The 10,876-nt window shown below is 39.8% G+C and overlaps 1 long non-coding RNA gene across 1 annotated transcript; it reads right to left on the reverse strand.

Annotated features, from left to right (window-relative positions):
* Positions 1 to 262: 262 nt before the first annotated feature.
* Positions 263 to 9,992, reverse strand: LOC134478024 (uncharacterized). Its single transcript, XR_010050366.1, has 3 exons — positions 9,886 to 9,992; positions 7,143 to 7,285; positions 263 to 311 (listed from the first exon to the last, which is right to left on the reverse strand). It is a non-coding gene; the product is annotated as an uncharacterized LOC134478024 (long non-coding RNA).
* Positions 9,993 to 10,876: the final 884 nt, after the last annotated feature.

Here is a 10,876-nt window from a genome sequence, read left to right on the forward strand (position 1 = left end):
TAAAAAGGCATTTAAATAAAACCAGTTATAAAGTTGCTCCCTATCTTTGAATTCTGCATTAATGGTTTTTAAGATAATAAGTCTCCAAATAGAGAAGCTTATTAAGGTGAATTTTACACCTGACTGAAAATTCCGGGCAGGCACCACTTAATCGCTTCTGCTCACATATAAATAGTTTGTTCAGTTTCATGAACTCAATCAACTAATATTGAGTGGCCTGGTTAGTGTGTCTAGACTCTTCTGCACAAAGTAAGTAGAATTACCTGTATTAATTTTCGAGGGCTGTTGTAACAGAACCACAGCCTAGGAAGCTGAAATGAAAAGAAGGTTCTGTCTTAGAGTTCTGGAGATCAGACGTTCATAGTGAAGGAATCAACAGAATTTTGCTCTGGCCAGTTTCTCTGAGTTACCCACACACCTCGGAATTCCCTAGACATAACTCTTCAAGACAGATTCGTGGACCTACTTTTAAACCCCTTAATCCTGATGATTAGCATGGGAGTCCAAGATGCTACATTTAAATGATTTCTCACGATGTTTCATGTGTCCTAAAGTGTGAGAATTGCTTTGCTAGTTTAATATATATGAATATGTTATGCAAAATTTGACTTAGCTCATGTCAGAATTCTGGGTTCAAAGTTTTCTCTCTATTCCTGCTAGCTCCTTATTTTGGGGCACAATGTTAATTTCCCTGTACCTTACCTTTACTATCTTAGCATTAGAGTTCAGGGCACATGATATCATGCGCCCAGGGCTCAGCAATAACAAATGTCCAGCAAATGTATGTGAATATTAATATTTCCAATGCTTTTACTATCACTGCTCTTACAGTGACTTCTACCAGGATGATTTATCTAGGGTTACTAAAGAGAATTAATCCTCATCACTAAATAAATAAATACTTGTTGCTGGTGCTCTTGGAAGTCACCAACCTGGGTAGCTGATGACACACCAGCACCTACACTCTAGATGCTTACCTTTGTCTCTTTCAGTCCTGGCTTCACATTTTAACCCTGGAAGTTTTATTTGACCACAACACCTCTGGCCTGGCGCGGATCTCAGTGCTTTCAGTTGTCCTGTGCAGTGTTTTTACAACACTGAAGGGCGTGAGTCTGGGTCTGTAGGGTCAGAGGTGGGGCCATAATGCACATTTCTAAGATCTCAAGGGACACCCAAGCTGCTGGTCCAAGAAGCAAAGCTGACACAACCACGTGTGTCTGTGTGGTTCTTGCTTGGTGCCCCACAATAAACATTGCTCCTGCTTCACGGCCTGTGTCTTAGTTTAGATCCCCAAGAGATCCTTCAATGCACCCTCAGTTTTAGAGAGTCTGTAGAAGTCCTAAATGGATGACACTCTGTCTGCTGCTGGGACCCCGCAGCTCCAGGTTTTTGAGTGTCGTATACAGATAGTCCTCGAGAAGGAATGATTTTACCTAACTCTTTCGGCTTTATGATAGTGCAAAAACCATAGATTATAGAAGGAACTGTATTTCAAATTTTAACTCTAGATCTTTTCCCAGGCTAGCAGGCCATCTCCTTCTAGTGTTCCTGAGAAGGAGGAGGGAACCACATCTTCCAGTCTGCCAGGCAATCATGAGGGGAAACAGCTGACAATCTGAAGGGCACTGGGTTCCTAGACTAGGATGCTTGGTGGGTCAGGTGTACTAAATGCAATTTCAACTTGGGTTATTTCAATTTGCTATGAGTTTGGTGGGACACAGCCCTTTGCAAGTTGAGGAGCATCTAATGTAAACCATTTTCTGACAAATAAGAACTTTCTTTTATTTATAAAAATACAATTATTATTTATCATTGCCCTTATATTATAAAACATATCTGAAAAGATATATTACTTTGTTGGTGTTTTCCTCTTTAGCACTGTAAGGGTAAAAATAACTTAAAGCAATATTCTCTATTTTTATAATTGGAAAAACTATTCACTAAATTTTGAAATTCAGAAGGACTGCAAAAGAAAATTTCTCTCAGGTTATTATAAATTAGCTATTGTCTCTTTTGTTCTACCTTTTTTCCATCCTGGAAAACAAGATACAATCTGTGTTATTTAAAATAAAAATGCAAATCTCTCAGGAACACTTGCTTTCCAGCACTTTGGCTGTGGCTGTGAATCTGATTCTCACAGAGTGAAATAATCAAACTTCGCCACACAGGGGAACTATTGCTCTTTCTACATTCAACACGAAATACCATATTTGAGTTTTTAGTTCAATTTCCAAACCTTGAAGTTAGCAATAAGAACAGAAGTTATCTCATTAGTAAGAAGCCTCTTTTCCGGGTGGAAATTCTATAAGCGTGTTCTTCTAGTTTAAAGCTGATTTTGGATAATCACGACTTTAGTAATTTTTCTCAGAAAAAAAGCTCATTTTTGTCTATAGTTGGTTCCAGACCTACAAACTCTGCAAGGGAAGAGGATGGACATAGCTAAATAAGAGAGGGCAATGGTTAATCAATTATAACCAAGATACTATGAAGACCTGTTTTTTGGCAAAATAGAGGCAGAAGGAAGAAGCAGGAAAAATACTAAAAGGTGGTTTAAGGAAAGAAAACTGACCTGCATGAATCTGTTTCATGCAGAGCTAGAAAGCAATCTTACAAAATAACTGAAAGAATCAATCACTCTGAAGAGTCATTTTTAAAGACCTGCAAGTATCATTTGAGCTGATGCTTAGAATACTAACCTTTCTAGAAGCTGGTGGGATATTTTTCTTTCATATTGTGAGGTTAGCCTGAGAAGGTAGGCCATTTGGACATATTTTATTTTGTCTCTATAAAGCCTGAAAAAAACTTCTCATTTGTGTTCTTTGGTTGAAATTAAGCAAAAGGATGATGATCTGGAATTTTGGTGATGATTTGAGACTTCATTCAGTTTCAGTATCTTGTCTTTTGCATGTGGCTTGGTGTCACACAAACATGGCCGAATTCTGAAGGGAGAAGTGAGTTCCGGTGTGTGCTATCCATCTCTCCTGTACGGCCTAGTGATGAACACAGAGTCCCCTCTGTGTTACGGAGCAGATGTCAAATTCTGAGGCCCTGAGAGCCTTCCCTGACTTGTGAGCCTAAACATCAACTCAAGACCTAGCCCACTGGCTACCCAGGCCATGGACATGGGGTCTGGAGGCCTCTTTTACCTCAACCCTAAAATGGGCTAAGCTGGACGCGGTTATCAGGGACACACACAGGACGAAGTTCTGAGGTGACATCCAGCAGAAAGTGATGGAAGGGACTCGAATTTAACCCAATGAATTCTTCTTCGGCACTGTGGTTCCTGAGTGTCACTACCCAGTGAAAGATACCGTCAAAGCCACTCAGGATTCCTCCATGTTTCTAACTGCCATCTCTTAAGTCACTGACCAGAATCTTTTCCGTCTACTTTTAAGAAGTATCGTGAATCTGTTCGCCTTTGTCCACCCCCTTTGATAATTCTTGGGCCAAACAACCATTATTTTCACTCACAAGACAGAAATGCCCTCCTCAGTGTCCTCCTCGCTCTTCCACTTCGTCCTCCACTCAGGAACATGAGTAATCGTGGGGCTCTAAATCATGTACACTGTAAGCTTACTTAAAACTCTAACATAAGCCCATCGCCTCTCTCTTTCAAGTGCCTCATCATGGCTTAGGGTGACTAACCTGCCCCAGTTTGCCTAGTACTTTGTTGTTTTTAGGACTGAAAGTCTTACACTAGGAAATCCTTCCTCCCTGAAAACTACCCAGAGTAGCTTAGACCTAGCTCTCCAACCTCACCACATTTCCCTGTAGTCTACAATTTCACCACACTAACCCATCTCTCTTCCCTTGGTGAAGTAAGGTGCTTTTGTCCTCAGCCTTCCCCTTGACTTCTCCTTTGTATGACTGCTGGCTCCCAGAAATACCTGTGCTGGGGTCCTTTGTCATGTGTGACATTCGTCAGGCCCTATCTTAATGGTACTTCTTCACAGGTTCCTACTCTTAGTACCAACAACCTGACCATGTTATTAGATAACGGATTATTTTATATTTTTCTTTATTGAAAAGTATACTTCATGAGATTGATGTCTCTCTTTTTTGTTCATAATTTTGCCCAGAATAGAGCCCATGACATCACTGTTGTTGAGTTGATATTTATGGAATGAATTTGACAAACACAGCCAGCTTGGATGTGTTTTATTAGCTGTTTTTAAAGTTTCTTCTCATTGTGTTCTACATTCTCAAATTTAGTTCATTGTCTATAAAGCTGTGGATCCTGAAGCTTGGTACACACTCACTGTATGAGATCCTGATCACTAAGTGAGGCACACAAACCAAGATCCTGCCCCTTAGCTCCCCTCTGATCCTGCCCTTCATACAGTGAAGCTGACCTGTAGGTCACATTTTGAGAAATATCAAGTCTTGACTCTTCTGCATCTGCTACTACATTTCAGGCTTATTAAATGTCATCGGTACATGCCACCCAATTCTCCACTTCTCACTCAGGCTTTTATTTAACAAAGTCTTCTAAATAAAAGGTGAAGGACATGTCTGTCCACCTCAATTTGGTCTAGCATTTATTGCCCAGGGGCCAGATTAAGTATCACAGTTTTATGAAGTCTTACTTAAGTGGCTTCACAGAATTATTTTCTCTGGTTCATGCTGTTGACAATATATTTTCCTTTTTCCATGACTTTATTTTCTTAATTACATTGAGGTTTTATAAGCAGCTTGCTTTCTCTTGGTCATTATTGTGTTCTCATATGTTAAAGCACTATCTATGAATGGCTTATATCTTAGTTACTTTCTTGTTGCTGGAGCAAAATACCCAATATCCATAAGTTAAAGGAGGAAAGGTTTATTTTTAGCTCATGGTGTGTAGAGATTTCAATCCATAGTCATCTGGCTCCAAGATAAGGTGGCACAGCAGAGGAGAAATGGTTCATGGTAGGGCAGGCAGGAAGCAGCATCCTGCCTTACGTTTTCTTTTTCTACTTTATTTAGGACTCAAGTCTATCAAGTCCTAAACTCACATCCATAGTGAGTCTCTTTCTTCAGTAAATCCATTATCCTTACCCAGAGTTATGCTAAGCCCATCAGTGGCTAGTCCAGAATCCCATACCCATGGTTCACCATCACACACCCATGATCCTGTCAATCCCCAAACACAACCTATGAATGGATAAGGCTTTGGGGGAACATCTAGAGATGCACCTTAAAACTGGATGCACCTTAAAATTTGATTATAGCTCTGTGTCCAAGAAACTGTTCTTGAAGGTAAGGATTTCATCTTACTCACCTTTATTTTTCCTAGTTATGATAAATAGTATGTGTGCAACATATATATGTGATATATCTATTTGATATATATAGAAATGTAGAACGGTTGAATGGATCAATGAGCAGTGTACTCACAATCAAGCTTACAGAGAAAAATAGATAACCCAATAATGATAATGTGATGTCATTAGTGGCACAAAGTTGCAGTCAAGTAAAGTTTAGGGGAGGTTTTGGAAAATTAAGAAAGAAGTAATCATTTGCTTGAATTTTGAAGAGACAGCATTTGTGAACCAGATCAGGAGAGGAATGGGCACAGCAGAAGGGAGAACAGCATGGAAAAACACTCACAGAGTAGACTGCGAATCTGAGGGACAGCACACACAGCTGTATGACATGCGGTGTGTTAGCAATGGTGGGTGCAGGAGGAAATCAGGAGTCTAACCAAGGAGCTGTGCTCACAGTCCGGGCCAATCATAACTGGAGGAGTTTAATGCAATCTGTATTTTGGAGACAGCTGTTGGTAGTGTTGGGAGATTGAGATTTATGAAGAATCTAAAATAAAGAGGTCATTTGAAAGACTTTGAAAAGGTTAGAGAAAATTAGGGAAAGGGCAGTGTATTCATTTGTTTTTGTTGGTATAATAAAATATCTTAGGCTGGATACTCTACAAATAAAAGACGTTTATTTAACTCACTATCTTGGAGTCTGAAATACTAGATCAGTCATGTTTGTCGGTTTGGTCCATGGTGAGGAGCTGCTTAAAAACACTGAAATGTGGGAGGGAAGCAGAAAGGGAACAGCCGCATGCAAAAACGGAACAAGTGTGTGGAGTACCCTCATCTGATCAGTGCTACTCTTGTCAGAGGGTGATGTACTCATGACTAACTACCTCCCACCAGGTCCCAGCTCCTTAAATTCTACCACCTCAACATCACAACTCTGAGGCATGCCAGCTGTGGAGAGGACACACCTAATCACTACCAAGTCATCCATCGTGGCTCTGAGCATAGATTCAGAGGATTCGATTGGTAGAATAATGACTCCCAATTATGTCTCTATATAAGGCCCCAGAACTTGAGAATGAGTTTCCTTAACTGACAAAGCTGAACTAAGATTTCATAGGAACTAAAATTGCTAATCATCTAATTGAGGATGAGATTTTCCTTAATTATCAAGATGAACCCAATGCTGCTCCAAGTGATGATCTTAAAATAGAATAAGGAAGCCAGAGAGACAACCAGATGGTTGGGTGTGAAGGAGTTGGCCTGACATTGCCAGCTTTGAGGAGGGAGGAAGAGGTGAGCCAAGGATGGCACATGGCCTTAGAATCAAGGAGTGTGTTCTCCGCACAGCCTTCAGGAAGGGTTAGCGAGTGAGACGTATTAGAACTTTTACTTTTCAGACCTTTGAACTATGGAAGTGTAAGATGATAATATACATGGTTTAAAACAACAAGTCAGTGATGATTTATTACAATGAAATAAAATTAATATAAGAAGCTTATCTGAAAGATACATAAAAAAGGAGGAGTTTAAAGGATAGCAGTGATTTACATGAAACTAATTTATTTTGTCAGTGGCCTGGAAACCAGCAGTCTGACATTTAGATGTGAGTAGAAGTGGTCTTCCCCTTTGGTAGGGGAAGACCCTTCTTTTTGCTTCTTCCAGGTTCTGGAAATGGCTCATTCCTTGTTTTATGTCCACACTACTCCAGCTTCTGCCCCCACAATCACACTGCTGAAGCTCTTCTGTCTGTGCAAACTTCCTGTGCCTCCCTCTTATAAGGGCAGGAGTGACAGGTTTAGGGTCTACTCTGATAATCCAATTAAACTCCTCCCCAAATTCTTAATTATATGATATTTTGGTGATATTTACATTTTATCACAGGCAGTAAAAACTCACAGGTTGTGGTACTGGGGAAAAGGACTTATCTCTTTGGGATCCACCGTTCCACCCATCTCCGATGCTCTGGCAGGCACTCAGACCAAATCATCTCCGTTTGCAGTCCATTTCAGCAATGATGTCTTTTGCGATTCCCTGACAAACTGACAACGGGAGAAACTATTATTTAGCACAGTTCAAAGTAATTGACAGGATACATGAGTCCTTTTTTCTTTTAAAAAGAAAAAAAGATAAAAAATAACAATGAAAAAGAGTTTCAAAATAGGTAGGGCAGCTATAATAATCAATGTATTGCATACCACTGTCTTCGTAATAGTTACTCAGAGTACAAGACATAGGCATGATATCTTGTCCAAGCATTATTAACAAAAACGTTTCCCTCCCAAGACCCAAAGAAACTAGCTATTTAGCTATCTTAACTATCTTGTGTAACTATAAACTTCTAGAAGAGTTTATATCTGGACTGCATTTATTTTTTAAATACTGTTTTCTATGCTGCAAGTCTTTTGGTGAGCTTGTATACTTTTTCACTTGCTCATCAGACGTTACTTTTCTTTCTGTGGTCTAGCGTGCATTTGTTGTAAACACTTGGAAGAGTGAAATTTGGACATCCTCAGTGTGATAAGGCAAGAGTTTTGGTTGTAGAATGCTAAGATTGCATTTAATTACTTTAAAGTACACTAAGTTCACTGAGATTGAGAGGAAGGGGAAATGCCCATGTTAAGCAAACACTTTAATAAGCAGATAATTTATGAGAATATTCGGTGTGAGGAACAAAATTTGCATATAAAGTGGTTTTCTAAATTGCCCTAAAACAGTTTAGAGTCCTAAGCGTTTCCCTTGCTTACATTTTTAGCACGCTTTGAAGCTGTTCATTTCACAGAAAGAACAAAGGTACACTTTGACCTGGCAGTCCATTATTTGAAATTCTGATCTGGAGGAATATTAAAAATAAATAAGGACTTTTGCTAAATTTAAGAGAAATCAAATGGAAACTTTATTGAATTTTGGGTCAAATAAGGTCAGATAACACCTCTCACCTCTATCCTTCCTCTCCTGCTCTGGGTACAGGAGAAAAGCAATTTTCTTTTTTACTCTCTGTTTTAGTCTGTGTGCTTTCATTTTTGCTGGGATTATATATTTCTCAAGGACAGGAAATACAAAAGACAAAACGCAAACATTTCAAGAGTCTCCAAGCACCTTTTAGCACACTATAGTTAATAAATGTCTGTTTATGACATGTGGGAACAACACAAACAATTTATCAGTATTTTTTACAATTTTTCAGCTGCTCTCTATTTTATGAACTAGACATGTTTCTGACCATTGTGTTCCCAATATTTAGACTCTCTCCTCCAAGGAAACAACAAAGCCAAAGTTACGAGTCTTAATAACATTGAACAGAAAAGGCAACAACAAAAATCCCTCACAAACTTTGCATAGCTTTGTCCGTATAAATAAAATTTAAACAAATGCTCCTGAAATTTTACATTTTAAGAAAAAAATGGAGAGTCTACGAAAATCAAGGGCCAAGTGAGCCATGAGGGCACACTGATGATAGTCAGTGCTTCTCCTAAAGGTCTTGCTTCCTCCTTCACAGCAGAAATATACTGTCTAACATGTGCTGCCAAACATTCTGCCCTCACCGAGCTTCAGACAAGCTCCTCTGACCTCTCTTTTTAACCGAGCTCTACCTTGGGCTTCTGGGTCCTCTTCTGTGGAGTCCACTTCTAGCTACCATTCTGCTAAGTCAGTTTAACCCAAGTCTTCCACATTCTATCTGATCAACTTTCTCACCTGGTTTCACCTTTTGTATGGTTTCTGTTCACACTGGCCTTCTCTGAGCAATAATGCTATTAAATTTTCTCTTAGTAGATTCCTATCTACTGATCCCAATTCTATTGTCAAAAAAATACTTATTTTTCTTTGTTCAGTCCCTCTCCTCTGCTCAGAAACTCCTTTCAAATCATTCACCTTAAATGTAGTCTCCTTCCCATCTTTAGCAAACTTCTTTAATAGTGTCTGCCAATTCACTCTGTGCTGTGCCTGGTGACTGTGCATGTTACTCCACTATTTAAAATCCCAAGCCCCCAAGTCCAGTTTGTGAGGATGATCTGGCTCCAGTCCACCTAAGCAGTTTTTGCAGCTCTGGCTCTCGCCCTCTCCTGTGCCATAGTCCTATCTCCTGCAAGGGAATTACAAATACTACTTTTATTTTCTTGGCTCTGTCCCACATCACCGTCAGTCTCCTTTCCTCCACCCCCTCTGCCTAATTGCCCTCACTCTGGCAATCTCTCCTCTCTCCTTTAGTGGGTGTATGTGCTATTTCCCCTTTATTGGAATGAGTCTCCACTGCCCTACAGTGGGCTACCTATCTGCTGGTCATCATGATCTCTTCTTCCTTCTCTTTCTGATCCTCCTTTTCCTCCCCTGAACTCAGTTAAGATACCACATCGTCTCAGGTAACACATTAATTAATTTTTCTTCAGTGAAATAAAATACCTTCGCCAAGTGAAAAGAAATTTATTTAGCTCACACTATAGATTCAAGAACACGGTGCTGACATCATCTGTGGTCTGATGAAGATGCTGGTGGGTGTGAGAGGGAGAATTCACGCCACCAAACAAGAAATCAATAAGGCTGAAGTTCCTTAATTGCCCCCCAAAAGCATTGGGAGGTGACCTTAGAATCTCACATTAGACCCAAAGTCTTAAAGGCCCCCCGAGCACACTAAAGAACAGACCTTCAGCACTTGAATCTTTAGGAGACAAACACTGGATTTCTCTTCTCTGAGTGGCATCTCCTCCTTTACTGTTTGCTGTTCATTCCTTTTACTCAACAGCGCCTTCTTACATAGCTGCTGTCACCTCACATTAGTTTTCTGCTAACTTGTGTCATTAGTCTTTATGAGGTCACAAACCATCATACCTAAACACTTATACTGAATAATGATTTTTTTGAGGTTGTCAATAATTTTGATAAGCTAGAGAGAACATACAATGTGTTCTTACTAAAGAAAGAGCTTTCTTATCTAAGACAGTAGAGCCAAGATGATTTCATGGCTTAAGTTCTTGTATTGGAAAACATGTAGTTTTTCTTACTTTGTTGTAGCTGAACTTAATTTAGCTCAGAAATTCCCATTTCTTGTAATGCAGAGACTCAGTTTTTGGCGCTTTGACGCAGGACAATCACTTCAGCCTTACACTCATGCTTTCTTAGGTAAATATACACTTAAATCCAAATTTTCTCCCTTGCCTCCTCTCCCTAGCCTTTTCGTATAATTGTAGCGTTACAAAAGGAACCCTTTACCTCTGGACTCAAGGGGTCCCATCAGTGAATGTAGCCCTATGCCTTTTCCTCTATGCAAGCAACAGTGGGGATCTTTTCATAAAATTCTCTCTCTCTATCTCTCTCTCTCTCTCTCTCTCTCTCTCTCTCTCTCTCTCTCTCTCTCTCCTTTCTTGGCCTCCATCTCAGCTTGCATTGTGTGTTACTTTTTTCTACACCACACTATGGTGTATACCTGGATCCTGGCTGAAGCAACTGTGTAGCTTCTGTTTCTAAGAGCTTAGATTTGAATACCTGAAATACAGTTCTTTGGCCCAATCTCTAGCAATCAGGTCTCAGTCACCTGGTTCATGGGAAGTATTTTTGAAGCAACATCATCACCCATGGGATTTGAGTGCCTCTCTTGAACTCTACCTTCCTAGTCTATTATATAATTTCCTTCCATC

This window comes from Cavia porcellus, unplaced genomic scaffold, assembly GCF_034190915.1.
Source record: "Cavia porcellus strain 051 isolate PalLab524CR breed Dunkin Hartley unplaced genomic scaffold, mCavPor4.1 scaffold_11, whole genome shotgun sequence".
NCBI lineage: Eukaryota > Metazoa > Chordata > Mammalia > Rodentia > Caviidae > Cavia > Cavia porcellus.